The sequence below is a fragment of the Hyla sarda genome, chromosome 6 (assembly GCF_029499605.1).
Source record: "Hyla sarda isolate aHylSar1 chromosome 6, aHylSar1.hap1, whole genome shotgun sequence".
Lineage (NCBI taxonomy): Eukaryota > Metazoa > Chordata > Amphibia > Anura > Hylidae > Hyla > Hyla sarda.
In genome coordinates, this window is record NC_079194.1 from 238265974 (window position 1) to 238284747 (window position 18774).

The 18774-nt window shown below is 47.0% G+C and overlaps 1 protein-coding gene across 2 annotated transcripts in view; it reads right to left on the minus strand.

Moving 5' to 3' along the window:
- LOC130277714 (interferon-induced transmembrane protein 1-like) overlaps positions 1-18274 on the minus strand; it is a 35795-nt gene extending 17521 nt beyond the window's left edge. The window contains exon 1 of one of the 2 annotated variants that reach the window (XM_056528431.1): positions 18191-18274. The gene's annotated coding sequence lies outside the window, so the exon portion shown is untranslated. The remainder of the gene's footprint in view (positions 1-18190) is intronic. The other variant, XM_056528430.1, reaches the window with a different exon arrangement.
- Positions 18275-18774: the final 500 nt, after the last annotated feature.

An 18774-nucleotide genomic window follows, 5' to 3' on the forward strand; every position in this document is an offset into this window, starting at 1 on the left:
TGTATTAGCTGCCGGGACCGACCCGATATGACGTAGGGACACCGCGGCATATCACGGGAGCCGGTGGAGGACGTAAATATACGTCCTGCGTCGTTAAGGAGTTAAGGTGAGTGAAGGCTGGAGCCAAGTTGGACTGGGTATCGCAGACTGAGATCCCAAGTTGGCACAAAAAGGAGAAGGATAGTTCAGTGTTTTTAAGCGCTTGGTGTAGTTAAGGTTATTGGCATTGCCATCCCTCAAGTGCACTGCACCCCCTATTCTATGGCAAATATTCATGTACATACTGGGCGGGAATAGGGGCGGGGCAGGGGTGGGGCCAGGGGTGGAGTCTTGCTGGGGGCCCTTGCTTTATTTGGTCCGGGGGCCCTGAGTGGTGTCAATCCGCCCCTGGTTTTGTCACATACTGGTCGCCTCATATACCCGAATTTTTTTTTTTTTTATAAAATGCGATCAAATTTCAAAGCAATGCAAAAATGATATCAATAAAAACTAAAGTCCATGGCGCGAAAAATGAGCCTTATACATCCCTGTATATGGAAAATTTAAAAAGTTATGAGGGTCAAAAGAGGACAATTTTAGGCATACAAATTATTGTTCAAAAAGTTTTTTAAAAGTAGTAAAATAAAACAAAACCTATATAAGTTGGGTATCGTTGTAACCACACGGATCTACAAAATAAAAGATAAGGTGTCATTTGTACCGAAAAGTGCACTGTGTACAAACAGAAGCCCCCAAAAGTTGCAAAAGTTATTTTTTTCAATTTCCCCACACAAATATTTTGTGTACCAAGACTAGTGGATTTGGCTCCCATTTTAGTCCCTGGACAAGTTTTTTTTCCACATCCCTGCAACTTTTGTGTCCCCAAACCCCTACCCCCCCAGTCCCCTATCACCCTCCCGCTAGACCCCTCATTCCCCTATCACCCTCCCCCTCCCTAGACCCCTCAGTTGCCTATCACACCCCCTCCCTAGACCCCTCAGTCCCCAATCACACCCCCTCCCTTGACCCCTCAGTCCCCTATCACACCCCCTCCCTTGACCCCTCAGTCCCCTATCACACCCCCTCCCCCCCCCCCCTTAAACCCCTCAGTCCTCTATCACCCCCCCCTTAGACCCCCTCAGTCCCCTATCAGGACAGGGACATCCGTGAGGTCAGGAAGTACCTGCGCACGGGCATGCATCTGCTGCTTTGAAGTGTCCGGGTCCCGCTTAAGTGCATTACTGAGGGCCGGGAGGCAGGCCAGGGAGAACGAGGTCCTCATCAACATAATCTGAGAATGGGGCCATGCGCCGGGCTGGGGATGGTAATGGGGTTGTCATGCCGCTTTTGTTTTGGCTCCAGGCAAATGGGTGGCCTCGCAGACAGCCCGCCCCATCGGGCAAATGCTTGATGGCCAGTCCGGCCCTGCTCGGCCACAGGGAACATTGCGGTGTCCTTGCGGTGGTGGGGTCCAGAGCGAGGCACCCACCAACGTGGCGGCCTTAGGCGGCGGTCTACATGGCCTAATGGAAGAGCCACCTCAGGGCCGGTTCTACCAATAGGCGAAGCAGTCGATCGCCTATAGCGCACTTTTGTGAGGGCGCACTTCCGCCGTTGTCATTAAACTAAAGCCCTAGTCACTCACTGAGCGATTGGCATCACCAAGCGAGTTCTGGTGGAGCGCAGGCAGCGCTCCACCAACGGTAACCTCCGCCCCCCAGGACACGTATCACCTCTCAGGCTGCTCCTGGCTTATCAGTAAGGTTTGTTTATTCCTGCAAGTTTAACCCTTGCATTACAGAAGCAGCCTGAGAGGTAAAATGAAAAGGGCTATTTATATCACAGGCAGTATGTCTCTTCTAAACCATTTTGTTAGTCTCCCCAAGCCCCCTTGTGCCATCCAAGCCCCTCTGTACTCCTCCAGACCCCTCTGTACTCCTCCAGACCCCTCTGTACTCCCCAGACCCATCTGTCCACCCCTGACCCCGCTGTTCTCCGTTCTCCTCCAGACCCATCTGTCCATCCCTGACCCCGCTGTTCTCCTCCAGACCCATCTGTCCATCCCTGACCCCGCTGTTCTCCTCCAGATCCCTCTGTCCATCAGTGATCTCTTAGTTCTCCTCAGAACCCCTCTCCCCATCTCTGTCCCCTCTGTACGCCTCCAGATCCCTCTGTCCATCAGTGATCTCTTACTTCTCCTCAGGACCCCTCTCCCCATCTCTGTCCCCTCTGTACGCCTCCAGATACCTCTGTCCATCTATGACCCCTTTATTTTCCTCAGGACCTCTCTGTTCTCTTATAAACCACTCTGTTCTCCATCATATCTCCTCTCCATCTCTGACCCCTTTGTACTCTTCCAGAGCCCTCTATCCATTCCTGACCCCTCTGTTCTTCTCCGGGTGAGGTCACTGTGTACATAGATTACATTACTTATCCTGTACTGATCCTGAGTTATATCCTGTAGATCTTTTATTAAAAAATATAAAACATTACAAAAAGAATAAACATCACCATAACAATAATACAAACAACATACACCTGTATAATATATACAAAAATTAGTCCATATTAGTCCAAAAATGTCCAACCAAGTATCTTCTGGTCCAGCCTCATTCTCACCAAACACACCGCTATAATAACAACAACTACTAAACACTCTATATTGGTCTTAAGAAAGGTATTCACTAGGAACACCACGGGGTTGACCATACACAACCCCCCCTAGTCTCCTCGTACGGTAAGTAACCTCCCTCTTCACTAGGTTCAGTCTATTCCCCCATAACATTTTCAAGAACACACTGTAGACCCGGTTCCAAAGAGGTTCTGGCAACATGTATACACTGCCCAGATCTTTCAGCAAAGGGAGCAGGAATGTTTTGATCAGGTTAACCCTTTCCCGGAGGGTCAAAGACCAACCCTTCCACTGATCCACCTTCTGAGCGGCGATCTTAAGCCTGCTGTCCCAGTTTTGTTTGGGGTAATCCCCTTGACCAAATTCGATGCCGAGGACTTTTGCAGATTCCTGGGGCTCTGGAAGGGTGTCCGGGAGACCAAAACCAGGATCTCCCCCTCCCAGCCAGAGACCCTCACACTTATCCTGATTGATCTTGGACCCGGATGCCTCCGAGTAGCGGTCCACCTCTGACATCACCCATCTGCCCTCCTCTTGTGAGGAGACAAACACGGCGACATCATCAGCGTACGCTACCGCCCTCAGAGCCGAATCCGGCACCGCCAGGTCCATTCTCACCCCCGCCAACGATCCACAATCAAGCCTCCTAAGGAAAGGATTGATTGCAAACATGTACAGCAAAGGGCTCAAAGGACAACCCTGACTGACACCAGACCCAACCTCAAAAGAGCGGCCAATCCAACCATTCACAAGCGGGAAACTCTCTACCCCTACATACAAGGTCTTAAGCCAATCAACAAACCCCCCCGGCAGGCCATATCTCAGAAGGACAGACCAGAGGTACTCATGGTTAACCCGATCAAATGCTTTTGCCTGATCCAAGGACAGCAAGTACCCCTTCCAGTGGCCAGCCCTACCCTGCTCCACAGCCTCTCAGACACTGAGCACAGCACTTAATGTACTGCGGCCCGGAACAGAGCAATTCTGAGCCCCCGAAAGGAGCCGGGGTGCAAATTCCACCAGCCAGTTAAATAGCACCTTTGCCAGAATCTTTCTGTCTGCATTGAGAAGCGATATGGGACGCCAATTCTCAGCGCTGACCTCCTCATTGACTTTGGCATAGTGCCCGAGGATAGACACTCATTAAAAAACTGCAGTCAAGAGGGGAACCAATGTGTCCTTAAAGGTCTTATAGAACTCCGATGTTAAGCCATCTGGACCGGGTGACTTCTTGAGGGCAAGCCCATCAATCTCCATCCTGACTTCCTCTTCCTGGATCATCTCTGTCAAAACGTCAAGAGAGGGGTCCACTCCTGGTTCAGGGACGATTTCAGCCAAGAAAGCTGACATCTTATCTCGATCTACATCCTTCCTTCCCAAGAGGTGCGAGTAAAAAGATCTGACGACCTCCAGGATCCCTGATCTGGACCTTTTCAAGAATCCCGTACTATCAATGAGTCCTGGGACTATTTTACTATTCACTGACATCTTGCAGTTTCTGTAAGGGTCAGGCGAGCGGTACTTCCCGTAATCCCTCTCAAAAACCAAAGATGCGTGTCTGTCGTACTGGCACTTCATGAGCAAGGACTTCACTCTGGAGATATCATCACGACTACCTCCAGTCGAGACAAGGTTCTCAAGTTTCTTCCTCAGGCCCTGGTACAAGCGGTACCTGTTGAGGCTTCTGAGGCCCGAGAGCTGGCGGAAGAATCTCGCAACCCTTTTCTTGAAGATCTCCCACCACTCTGACTTACTGCTACAAAGGCCCAGCAATGGTACCTAGCTCTGAAGAAAATCCTCAAAGGACTGTCTTATCTCCGCTTCTTCCAAGAGAGATGAATTAAGCTTCCAATAGCCTCTGCCCATCCGGAGGGTCTCTGTGACATTCAGAGAAAATAAAAATAAAATAGTGATCGGAAAACTCCATCTCAACAACAGACACTGCTGAAGAGATGGCCTCCTCCTTTAAATAAAACCTATCTATCCTAGACCTACAACTACCCCTATGATAGGTGAATCCCGTGTGGCCTGGGGTGTGCCGGATGTGGACATCCACCAGGCGAGCCTCACTCGCTATGCTATTAAGGGCGACGCTATCATAAGTCAGCTTGTCTCTGGAACCTCCCCTGTCTTGGGGCCTCGTGACAGCATTGAAGTCCCCTCCAAAGACCACCTGCCGACTTGTAAAAAGATAGGGCTTGATCCTCATGAAGAGACACTTCCGGTCCCACTTAGGCTGTGGGCTGCAGATGTTAATAAGGCGAAGTTCTTGTCCCCTCATGAGGACATCTAAGATCAGGCACCTCCCCATTTCTAACTCAATAACCCGTCGGCATTCTACCGCTGCGGTAAAAAGGACCGCCACTCCGCTATACGTCTCGGCCCCAAGAGACCAGTAGGAGGGCCCATTCCTCCACTCTCTTTTAGCCTTGTAGATAGATGACATATCTGTAAGCCTGGTCTCCTGCAAAAATAAAATATCAGCATTAATATGGGCAAAAAAAATCATATGCCGCAAATCGAGCCGTATCTGACTTAATACTGGCGACATTAATGGACGCCAGCGTCAACGGAGAGGGTGCCGCCATCAAGGGTGATTGAGTTAAATAGCTTTCTTTTTCCCACTTCCCTTCTCACCCTCCACATCAGAAGAACTCTTCACCCTCTTTAGAGAAATAGAAGTGTCCATCTCACCAAACATTGTTTTACTTTCCTCGTCTCCGGACTCTAGGCCAGTCCCTTTCCCCGAGGACACAACCTCCCCAGGGGAAGAGGACTTGGCACCCCCTGGAAGCCCCTCTGCCACCTCCCCCTCATCCTCCCCTTCCGAAGAAGAGGAGATGTCCCTGAGGGGTCGGAATCGATTGGAAAGGCCAACCAGAGGGGAGTCAGTTTTGACTTCCTTTGGCACCTGGACCAGGGTGGGAGAAGATCTTAAATCTCCCTTTTTTCTACTTGTACCCCGCTTTCGTGTCTCCTTCTGCCATCCCCCATCATCCTCCTCCACGCTATCTGAGGATATGGCACCTTCCTCATTCTGGATCCTCCTGACCTCCTTCAGCTCGCCATCCCTCAGGGTCTCAGCAGCAAGGTTGGCCTCTGCAACAGAATGAGAGGTCGTACCAGTAACCCTGGCTTTCCCCATCACCCTATCCCTATGGCGTTTATCAAGACGTCTTAGTTGTGCTGGTGTCTTTCTCTTGCTGTTCCTCACTGACCCCTCAGTTCATCCACCCCTGCTATTCCCCTCCCCAGCAGATTCCGGCTCGTCATCTTCACCCGCTGGGGACAAGACATTAGCGAAAGAACGACTGAATGGGTGACCTAAGTCACCACACAGGTGACACCTAATCTCTGCGCAAGATGGCCTACACCCCCACACAAGGCACATTTCTGCACTGTACAGTTTGCACTGAAGTGTGTGGGGTCACCCCATCTGTGACAGAGCTTCGGCTGACCCCGGTAGAAAATCTGGATACGATCCCTACCGAGAAAGGCAGAGGATGGAATATGGGTAACTGTATTTCCTGAACGCTTAAGTTTTACCAAAAACGTCCAGGCTCCTGACCAGATGCCAAACTCGTCCCTGTTCTTCTGTGGGACCCCCATTACCTCGCCATACCGTCCTAACCAGGTGATGATGTCAACACAAGAGAGTGATTCGTTACAGGCCAAAACGGTCACTTTCTTGATTTCGTTTTGACGAGACAATGCCTGTACTGCAAAGTCTCGCCAGCCGGGCTCATTCTTTACCAATTCATAATTTGACCAGAAAAGCTCAAGCCCCTCTGGCCGAACAAAACTGATATCGAATTCAGGAGCACCGTAGGGATGTATCAAGGCGAAGATATCGACTGCCTTGAAGCCCATCTTTAGCAAGAGCTCAACCACTTTGGTCCTTGAAGGACACATATCTTCGCCCTGCCACCGAAGACGGACCACATTCATACGGTTACTAACTGCCCCCGCTGTTGGGAGGGACCACACAGTATCGCCCCCTCTTTCCTCTCGGAAGGCAGAGAGACCGTGTCTCTCTATCCAGAAGGACAGATCAACTGCTCTACCCTCTACATTAATCGACCTTTCCCCTTTTTCAGAGCTTCCAGGAGACGTTTCTGCAATAAACCATCCCTAGAGTCAGGAGACGAGGAAAGTATTCTACTTCCCCCAGCAGTGACATTGGCATAACTCCTATGGTCTGTCACCACTGGGGGAGGGCAACCGGACCAGACCCTACACCACTGGTTTTAACATGACCACCGCCCCTAGTAACATTATCTCTAAACACTTCACCTCCCCCAATGGCAACATCCCCACCACCCACAATGGCAACATTAGCACTTCCCCCAACAACATTGTTTCCAATAACATCATCTGTAGTCCCATCACCACCACCCCCAATTACAGCAACAGCAAGATCACCTTCTCCAACATTAACCTCCATCCCCTCCCCAGTCATACACCCCACACCCCCATTTACCTTCTCATTCACTCTAGCTGGACCAGAAATAGCAAATCCGGGAAACGAGGATGATGATGATGATCATGATGATGAAGTTTTTTCCCCGTTTTGCCTCGGCATCACGGGGCACTGAGGCTGGGACAACCTCCGCTGGCCCTTTAAGGGATCGGGCAGCAGGCTTACCCGGTCTAGAGGAGGCCCCAGCCCTTTTCTTATTAGTGCCCTCCGCCTCATCAGCATCATCTCCAGTCTTTTAATGGAGCCGCTGATCAATGGGATCAGCGGCACCAATGCAAATCAAAAGTTTTTCTTTACTTTTAGGAGCTACTGCAAACAGGCATGGAGCTCTGCGCCCTTTTAGTACCTATACTCTCCCCGCACCTTTGCACCAAGTCCACCACAGAACACGGGCTGGGTAATGGGGCTTGCACAATGAGCTCACCCTGAGGCTGACTCAGGATTTACAGGGAGGGGGGTGTAGATGTAACTCACCACTTCTTGCGGCTTTGGTCTGCTTTTTCTTCCTATCCCCAGTCACCTCATCTGGGAGCTCATCCCCAAACACCAGATTCTGAGGACACACCGGGGATTCCAGCACGCGGATTTGGGCCATTAGCGCCCCTCCCTGGTAGCTGCTGTCACTGTCTTCCCCTGAGTCGGAAGGTGACACCACTGGCTGCTGTGCAGGGGGCCCACTGTACGGGGCCTGCTGCTGTTGCCACTCAGGTTGCAGCCCCATCAACCTTTTATTTTTATCTTCTTCTGTCACCCTGAAGTGCTCCTCATTTTCCAGTTTTTCTTTAAATGGCCCACTCTTCTCCAGTAATTCTGCTCTCCTTTCCTCCAAAACTTGAATGTCAGCCATAAGTCTTTTTATCTCTGCCTGGATCTCAGTTTTTTTCCATTTAGGAGTAATCTTGGCTCTGGCACGGGCACACCGCAGTTCCTCTCGGAGCCTCCTGATGGCCTTACAGGCGTCTTCATACTCACGGAGGTGACTTTTTACCCGGGAGGTATAGGTGGAAATAGACTCCCGACCCCTTAGCACTCCCCAGCCTTCCTCATTGAGGTCAGCTTCACCTCCGTGAGTACTCTGCCTTCTTCCGGACGAACCCAGCTTTCCCAAGGAGGATCCCACCTTGGAGCTTCTCGCCTAGTAGAACGCCTCACCCCCAAATCCTCCGATGTTCCGCCCGCTTGCTGGCTTCTACTACTCCCCTGTGGCCTAGTCTGAGGAGCAGAAGCCTGGGCCTCGCCTCCCTCACTCATGCCTGGAAACCCACTCCCTCCCTGGGGAGGCGGAAGCAGGCCCCAGGTGGAAGAGATGGAAATCCCTGGAGCTCAGGAGGCACAGCAGACACACACAGCTGAAGCAGAACCACACCCACAACTGATTGGCTCCCACTCCAGAGCTGGTGAGATCACTGTGTACATACATTACATTAATACAGGATATAATCAGGATCAGTACAGGATAAGTAATGTAATGTATGTACACAGTGACCTCACCAGCAGAATAGTGAGTACAGTACAGCTCTGAAGTATAATACAGGATATAATCAGGATCAGTACAGGATAAGAATACTTCAGAGCTGTACTGTACTCACTATTCTGCTGGTGAGGTCACTGTGTACATACATTGTGTATCCTGTACTGATCCTGAGTTACCGTATTGATCGGCGTATAACACTGGTTTTGATTAATCTCCCCCAATATTCCTACCTGTATACTGGTATTATTGGTCTCAGTATACAGGATTTGGTCAGTAAAAGTATGATTGTAATATGTATGGTGATATTTGGTAGCTATGGGGGAGATTTATCAAAACCTGCATAGAGGAAAAGTTGACAAGTTACCCATAGCTACCAATCAGATTGCTTCTTTCATTTTACAGAGGCCCTTTTAAAAACAAGAAAAGCAATTTGGTTGGTTGCCATGTTAATGTTTGACAGGTAAGTGCACAGAAAATAAGTGACATGTCACTTCTTTTCCACATGGGCACATGCTGAAGCTGCCTTTTAAGTCAATGGGAGCTTTAAGGTCAAGCTCCAACCATGCAACTCGCAGCTCAGATAATTTTCACCCACAGGATATAAATGTAGCATTATTATAATTGATCCCCCGCCGAGAGACACAGACAGACACACACACTTTTTGTCCTGGACCCCAGTGTGCTCACCCAAAATTTAAAACTGGAGATGCCACTGGACAGTGTGCAGTGATGGCGCTCCGCAGCGATTATGTCTGTCTGCTTCAGAGGAGTACTGCTTTCAGCTGCGGTGCTCCTTTGAGGCAGACAAGCATGACCGCTCAGGTGCTGTGACTCCTGCATCATGACATCAGAACTGCGTCACCGCCCCTCCATCACCAGTGTGTGCTCCCAGTAGTTAGCTAATTACATGAAAACTAGGCTTGTTACAGTGTGTCACCCCAGGAGTAAGGTGGGGTGTGCTAATGGGCGGAGCTAATGGGCAGAGTCAAGGGGGCAGCAAAACTAGCTTTTGCCAAGGGCAACAAAAATCCTTGCACAAGCCCTGCAGCCACCTCTGCCTGTAGTCTTAGCAGACGGAGTCACCCTCTTTTGGATCAATATGGTGCTATGAAGATGAACATTCTCCAGATTTTCTGAAATGCTTTTGCAATTGGGGAGAGGCGAATTTAAAGGGGTACTCTGGTGGAAAACAATTTTTTAAATCAATTGGTGCCAGAAAGTTAAACAGATTTGTAAATTACTTCTATTTAAAAATCTTAACCCTTATAGTACTTATCAGTAGTGTTGCTCGCAAATATTTGCAATTCAAATTTTATTTGCGAATATAGCACTATATATTCGAAATTACAAATATTCGCTTTTCTTTTTCACAGTACACATCACAGTGATTATCTCTCTCTGCTTCCAGCTTGTGTGGTGTATAGAAGGCTCTAATACTACTGTGTGAGATCGCAGGACGAATATTCGCATATGCGAATATTCTAGAATATTGATCCCTCCCTTCTGCTGCTTCTATCAAGTAACACTGGTATACTTGCTATAAAGTTAATACATTTTCACATTTGCGAATTATCACATACGCGAATTTGCGCATATGCGAATTTAGGCATATGCGGAAAAAACGAATATTACGAATATGCGAATTTAGCGAAAATATGACGAATATTCGTCCATATATTCATGAAATATCGCAAATTCGAATATGGCCTATGCCGCTCAACACTTATCAGCTGCTGTATACTACAGAGGAATTTCTTTTCTGTCTGACCACAATGCTCTTTCCTGGCACCTCTGTCCATGTCAGGAACTGTCCAGAGCAGGAGAAAATTCCCACTGCAAACCTCTCCTGCTCTGGACAGTTCCTGACAGAGCATAGTTCAATAAAGAGCACTGTGGTTAGGCAGAAAAGAAATTCAAAAAGAAAAGAACTTCCTCTGTAATAAACAGCAGCTGATAAATACTGAAAGGGTTAAGATTTTTAAATAGAAGTTATTTACAAATCTGTTTCTTTCTGGAAGCAAATGATTTGAAAAATCTGGGTGTGTAGTACCCATTAGCACACATGTATCCAATGGTGATTAAGGTAATCTGCTTCCATATTGTCTTTGCCTTTGATATGAACAGCTTGAGGGTGCGTTCACACGCTCTTTGTTTTTGCGGGTTTTCCGCTGCTTATTTGAAGGGGGCGGGATCTTCTCGGCTGTCCATAGCAGATTGTCCGCGGCGGAATTTACGCTATGGAAAATCCGCCACAGTCCCCACTGACTTCAATGGGGCTTGCTTCGGACTTTCCGTAGCGTAAATTCCTCCGTCGAAAATCTGCTGTGGAAAGCAGAGTAGAGCCCTTTCAAATACGCAGCGGAAAACCCGCAAAAACAAAGAGCGTGTGAACACACCCGTAAAGATCATCTTTTATGCCAAATTCTGCAGGAGGATGTGCCTTCTCCCCCCCACTTTATGAATTTTTACTTCATAACCCTCAGACTTCTTGAAGTTTTGAAGACCTATTATTTTGAGTCTATCACCATTAGTTGTACTGACAATGCAGAATCTGGGTCATTGTGTTATACTGCAAATATCTGAGATTTCTGATGGAAAAGAAGCATTTGTTAAATCTAAGATTGCCATCCAGGCACCCTCTGGAATTAGGGGAATAGCCATCTTCAAAGTTTCAAAATTTTAACACATTTCTACATTATGAAGCAGGTGAGGTATATTACCGTATATACTCGAGTATAAGCCGACCCGAGTATAAGCCGAGACCCCTAATTTCAACCCAAAATCCCAGGAAAAGTTATTGACTCGAGTATAAGCCTAGGGTGGGAAATACATCATCCCCCCCTGTCATCATCCAGACCCGTCATTAACATCCTCATCACCGCCTGTCATCATCCAGACCCTCATCATCATCACCTGTCATCATCCCCTTGTCATCATCCCACACATCCCCCCCTTCATCATCCCCTTGTCATCATCCCACACATCCCCCCTTCATCATCCCCTTGTCATCATCCCACACATCCCCCCCTTCATCATCCCCTTGTCATCATCCCCTTGTAATCATCCCACACACCCCCCTTCATCATCCCCACCCCCTTCATCATCCTCTTGTCATCATCCCACACCCCCCCTTCATCATCCTCTTGTCATCATCCCACACCCCCCCCTTCATCATCCTCTTCTCATCATCCGCCCTCAGTGGTCTTCAACCTGCGGACCTCCAGAGGTTTCAAAACTACAACTCCCAGCAAGCCTGGGCAGCCATCGGCTGTCCGGGCTTGCTGGGAGTTGTAGTTTTGAAACCTCCGGAGGTCCGCAGGTTGAAGACCACTGCGGACTTCGACATCATCCAGCCCCCTCTCACCCCCCTTTAGTTCTGTACAGTACTCACCTCCGCTCGGCGCTGGTCCGGTGCTGCAGGACTGTCCGGTGAGGCGGTGGTCCGGTGGGATAGTGGTTCCGGGCTGCTATCTTCACTGGGGAGGCCTCTTCTCCGCGCTTCCGGCCCGGAATAGAGGCGTTGCCTTGACAATGACGCAGAAGTACGTTGGCAATGAACGTACCTCTGCGTCGTTGTCAAGGCAACGTGACTATTCTGGGGCCGGGCCCGAAGCGCTTAGAAGAGGCCTCCCCGGTGAAGATAGCAGCCCGGAACCACTATCCCACCGGACCACCTCCTCTCCGGACAGTCCTGCAGCACCAGACCAGCGCCGAGCGGAGGTGAGTACTGTACAGAACTAAAGGGGGGTGAGAGGGGGCTGGATGATGTCGAAGGCCGCAGTGGTCTTCAACCTGCGGACCTCCGGAGGTTTCAAAACTACAACTCCCAGCAAGCCCGGACAGCCGATGGCTGCCCGGGCTTGCTGGGAGTTGTAGTTTTGAAACCTCTGGAGGTCCGCAGGTTGAAGACCACTGCGGGTGGAGAGTTCACTCGAGTATAAGCCGAGGGGGGTGTTTTCAGCACGAAAAATCGTGCTGAAAAACTCGGCTTATACTCGAGTATATACGGTAGGTTTATATTCTAAAGGAACAATAAAGAGGTGAGAATGGACCTGCTGTTGTTCCTTCTGAAGGGCTGGAATGATCACTCCTAATTTTTGTAGATCATTGACACCTTTTTCTGACCAGAGATTTATAATGCAATTTTTCTGAGGACCGGGGAGGTAAACTCTATCCTGTACCTGTTATTTAGGATGAGAGTGTTTAGTGATTTTTCCCCCACTTGAAAAACCTCAGTTTTTTGTCAGGAATTGGGATTAACTAAAAACCCTTTTCCTCTTTTGATAGCTTCATCTACAGATTTTCTTTACTCTTGTACTCTGTAGGTCATCAAAATCAACAAAATTTCTCCTAGACCTGAGGTTCTTCGCTTCAAGAAACCTCTGCAGCTCGCTTCAAGAATGTTGTCTAACACCAAACCGAGTTCCATAGTCTCACTGCTCTTAAGAAAAGAATATGTGATGATGGTGAAACCTTTCCTCTAGAAATTATATATATTTATATACATACATACTCCATAAGTGGTCTAACTAATGATTTATAGAGGCAAAACTATGTCCCTGTCACGAGCCTCTATGCCTCTCTTGGTGCATTCCATGACTTTATTAGCTTTGGCAACAGTTGCCTGGCACTGATCACAGATGAGGATAACTCAACTTTAGTGGTGATCACCTTACCCAGTTTAGTGTCATCTGCAAATAAAGAAATTCTACTCTGCAATCCCTCTACAAGGTCATTTATAAACATACTGAAAAGAAGTGGACCCAGTACTGACCCCTGTGGTACCCCACTAGTAACTGTCCCCCATCCAGAGTAAGTTTCATTGATTCCCACCCTGTTTCCTATCACTGAGACAGTTATAGCCCATTTACATATTTCTTTCCCCAGTACCCAGCATCTCATTTTATGTACTAACCTTTTATGTGGCATAGTATGAAATGCCATAGAAAATACCAGATGCACAACATCCATAGCTTCACCTCGATCCAATCTGTAACTGACCTCCTCATAGGAGCTGATCAGATTAGTCTGACAGGACCGATCCCGCATAAACCCATGTTGTTGCTGTGTTAGGTCATTTTCATGAAAATCTTCCAGAATAGCATTTCTCAGAAAACCTTCAAAAATCTTACCCACTACAGATGTTAAACTTACAGGTCTATAGTTTCCAGAATCCCTTTTTGAATATTGGTACTACATTTGCTAAGCACCAGTCCCATGGAATAATTTATTAAAGACCAATATATGGCAGCTGAATTGACCAATTACAACCTATAAGTCACTAGGGTGACCCAAAAATTACCCTTTTCCCATATATAAACAAACTATCTTTATTAATGTTCAAAAAACACACCTAACAAATGATTAAAATCCCAGTATAACTCACTCCATATAATAGTCACACAGGAGTGCCGACCTGGCCACTCTCACTCAATATTTGTTAATTCCCCTGTGCATCTGCAGTATACACTGCAGATATAGGAGTGAACACTGCATTAAAATTAATCACTCGGCCCCCCTCGACATGTTTTGCTGCTAGACACAGCTTTGTCAAGAGGGCAGCGGGCACTCCTCTAGACAAAGCTGTGTCTAGCAGCGAAACATGTCGAGGGGGGCCGAGTGATTGAGGATATAGGAGTGAACACTGCATTAATCACTCGGCCCCCCTTGACATGTTTCTTTGTCAAGAGTGCCCGCTGCCCTCTTGACAAAGCTGTGTCTAGCAGCGAAACATGTCGAGGGGGGCCGAGTGATTAATTCAGTGTTCACTCCTATATCCTCAGTGTATACTGCAGATGCACAGGGGAATTAACAAATATTGAGTGAGAGAGGCCAGGTCAACAATCCTGTGTGACTATTATATGGAGTGAGTTACACTGGGATTTTAATAATTTATGTTAGGTGCGTTTTTTTTGGAACATTAATAAAGATAGTCTTGTGGAACAATCCCTGTCATTACAGAACCTTTAAATTTAAGGACTAAGGGTCTGTCTAGCATGTTACTTAATTCCTGTAGAACCCTGGATGGATGCCATCTGGGCCCGGTGATTTATATCTTTAAAGGGGTACTCCGCTGCTCAGCGTTTGGAACTGTTCCGAACGCTGGAGCTGGCAGCTCGCGACATTATAGCCACGCCCCCTCAATACAAGTCCATAGACTTGCATTGAGGGGGTGGGGCATGATGTCATGAGGGGCAGAGCTATGACATCACAAGTTCCCGGCACCAGTGTTCAGAACAGTTTGTTCCAAACGCTGAGCAGCAGAGTACCCCTATAATGTTAATAAGGCGGTGCAGCACATCTTCGATTTTTTATTTTTACATATGGCAAAGACTTGCTTTTCTTATGTTTAAACCCTGCAAACATCTTCATAGCATTTCTAACCACCCCAAGTAGAATATTAATATCTTCAGAGTATAAATAAAATTTAGTATCCTCTCTAAAGGATGAAGTGGCTGCAACTTCTTATGTCATTAGATTCACATTATGTACCTGGTCTTTTATCTAAAATCACCCCCAGGTCTAGGCATGGAGCTCTAACAGGTTTGGGCAGAGCTGTAGGCACAGATGCTTGAACCAGTTCATTTTTCTTTTTTTTAAACAATCTCTATGAAGTCACCAGACTGTGATTCCTGCTGAACCATCTTGTTGGCCATCGGAGAGAAGGAAATACATCAGAAACAGGGAAGGCACAGTAAGAACATAGCCTGGACTTACCTAGGCTCTTGACATACTGGAACCATCCTTTGGGCATTTAAGCCTTGTCTGCATACTAACAAAAATGCTTATATTTTGCCAATGAAGAGGACTATTCGGGTATGTTCACACTGAGGAATTGGGGCGGAAATCAAGCAGAAATTTTCTGCCTCAAAATATTGTTACTTTTCCACAAGAACTCACAGAGATTCCACGCGGATATGCAGGTTTCATGCGGAGGAGTATCAGGTATTTATATTCATAAAGTTTTTATTTTTTTCATGTGCGAATTCCGCGCCAATTCAGTGTGGAAATACTTCTCACAAAAAAACAAACAAAAAAAAAACCAACGGAATCTATGGGACGACGCCGATTCCGCCTGAAAGAAAGGACATGTTCTTTCTTCAAGCGGAACAGACTTCCTCGTCAGAATTCTGCTTGAGGAAATTCCTCAGTGTGAACTGGGGGGCAGAAATTCTGCACAGCTCTATGGGAATTTTCACTGCTGAAAATGATTTGGAGGAAAAAGCGAGCAGAATTACTTGTGAAAATTCCTCTCCAATTCCTCCGTGTGAACATACCCTTAAAGGGGTTCTCCCTTGTTTATACTGTTTTTTGTTATTATGTTTGTGTGTATAAGTATGTGTTTTTTTCGTGTGTGTTGTGTTTATTTATATATGTATTTTCTTACCTTTTGGGAAGATCCAGAAGCTGGTCCCTTTTTCTTCCAGTGGCTTGCTGTGTAACCTCGGCCTTCGCCATGTTGTGTTCAGTAAGTGGGATGTCGGGGTGTGTGTTCTTGCTTCTGTCCTTCCTATCTTCTGACGTCCGAGGCGAATCTTTTCTTCCTGTTTCTTCCGTGGCTCAAAGACGAATCTGTGGCCTCTTCCGGCGCATGCGCAGGTATTTTTTTATTTTTTTTTACCAGTAAAGTTTTCTTTGTCTAATTGACAAACTGTCTACGCAAGTGCTACGTTAACAGCGTAGCGTACGTTAGGTCTACGCTAATAGCGTAGCTTCGCGCAAGCGCAGACAGTTTGTCAATTAGACAAAAAAAATACTTTATTGGTAAAAAAAAAAAAACTACCAGCGAATGCGCCGGTAAAGGCCGCAGATTCGTCGCCGAGCCACGGAAGAAACAGGAAGAAAAGATTTGCCTCGGACGTCAGAAGATAGGAAGGACAGAAGCAAAAACACACACCCCGACATCCCACTTACCGAACACAACATGGCGGAGGCCAAGGTTACACAGCAAGCTGCTGGAAGAAAAAGGGTCCAGCTTCCGGATATTCACAAAAAGGTAAGAAAATACATATATACATAATCACAACACACATAAAAAAATACATACAAAAAAAAAAAAAAAAAAACACTTCTACACACAACACACAAACATAACAAAAAAAAACAGTATAAACAAGGGAGAACCCCTTTAAAATAAAACAGTATGCCTGAACTCCCGATGAGAAGCCTTCTCTAACCGTATTCATACCCCTGTATTCCAGTTGACAGGTCGGCTTGCTCAGAGAACGCATGAGATTTCAGGACTGAGGTTTCAGTTCCAGTAAAGGGCTGGAGCAGATAAGGGAGATGTATAGAAAGCTGCACTAAGGGTAAGTGTTTACATCCCACTGAAAATAGAAAGCTGACATATACTGTTATTGCTTTCTATGGCTGACGTCACCAAGTGACTCTACGCAATTTTCAGCTTACTTAAAACACAGGTCACTGCTCTTTACTAATGGTGCATACATCCTGAAAGGAGCCCCTAGGTGACTTCATTAAGTCATTGAAATCAATGGAGTCCATTGGTGGGATGCTGAAAGGAGCACTAACTTGGTAGAAACCTACTCACTTTACTTCCAGAGATGGCTGCAAGGACTGCCCCTATGAGAGCAGGTAAGCAACTTTGGGAAATAGTTGAATAAGATTGCCACCCTACTGCGGAAGTGTCCAGGTTGATTTGAAGGTGGCATATATTTTTGTTATAGACATTCTCACCCACTTTTGCTCCTTTAGAGTACTAGTAGGTTCAACCCTTTAGCAACTGTTACTGTGAGAATATGCTAGATTGAGAAACATTGTTAAAGGGGTACTCAGCCCCTTGACATATTATCCCCTATCGAATGGATAGGGGATAAGATGTCAGATCGCGGGGGTCCCGCCGCTGGGGACCCCCAAGATCTCAGCTGCAGGACCCACCTGTTGCGGCTTCCGGCAGCGCTGGAAGCTCTCATCCTAACACCTCCCGACCACGGTGACGTGAGATCGTGACGTCATGCCCCGCCCCCTCAATGCAAGTCTATGGGAGGGGGCATGACCGCTGATTACACTCTGATGACACGTGTCTCGGGAACCACCCAGTTTAGAAGCAAATCCCCATAGCAAACCTCTTCTACTCTGTGCAGTTCCCGAGACAAGCAGAGATGTCAGCAGAGAGCACTGTTGCCAGACAGAAAACAACAACTCAACTTCAGCAGATGATATGGAAAGGATTATCAAAAGGATTAAGATTTTTTTAATAGAAGTAATTTACAAATCTGTTTAACTTTCTGGAGCCAGTTGATATATATTAGTTTTTTCCTGGAATACCCCTTTAACCCCATGGCAGCCAGCTAGTCTGTGCTGTTCCAATCTAAGGGGAGGGGAGAGGTGGCAGACTAAAATAATAAAAGAGAAGACCTGCAAAAAGCAGGAAGTTTTGCCTTCTACAGAATCTTAAGTTAAAACAGACTAGCTCCAAGTGCATCTTCCCTGGTGTGTTCCATAATAATGAGAGAAAGGTATTTTTCATCTCACAGTGACTCAGAGTGAAGCCCCACAAAGTCGCCTTAAAATGAAGGGGGTAGGGGACATGTAACTTACTCCATTTGGAAATATCCAAAACCATACCACAATATGCTTAGAAAAATGTGGCAGAAAATGGTACCTTAAACATTTCTAGTGTATTTGTCCGAGGGGTACGGCTAGCCTTAAGGGGAAACTCCGCTGCAGTGTTTGGACCACACTGTTCCGAACGCTGGAGCCGGCAGATCGTAACGTCATAGCCCCACCCCCTCCCACAGACTTGCATTGAGGGGGTGGGGCTATGATGTCACAAGCTCCCGGAGCCAACGCCAGCATACGGAACAGTTTGTTCTAAACACTGAGCAGCGGAGTACCCCTTTAAACCTAATATAGCTTTTATACTTTTTTTTCTTATTCCAATCAGTTTTTAGTTTCATAAAGTAGTTTTTCTTATTTTCTGTACAGGATCATGAAAGAAGCCATCATGCCTGAGAGGCTTTTAAACACAATTTATGGCTGGAGCTGCCTCAATGACATCAGCTTGTTCTAGGCATGCTAGGTGGAAGATTCATCAAGACTGGCATTTTACACATCGTAATGTAGACACATACTACTTTACACTTGCCACTGTAGAGTAAATTTTGCCAAATCCAGTAGGGCATAAGAACATTCCTCCCGTCACACTAAGTTTTACCCACTTGGAAAATGAGGAGCTTAAAAAAATAA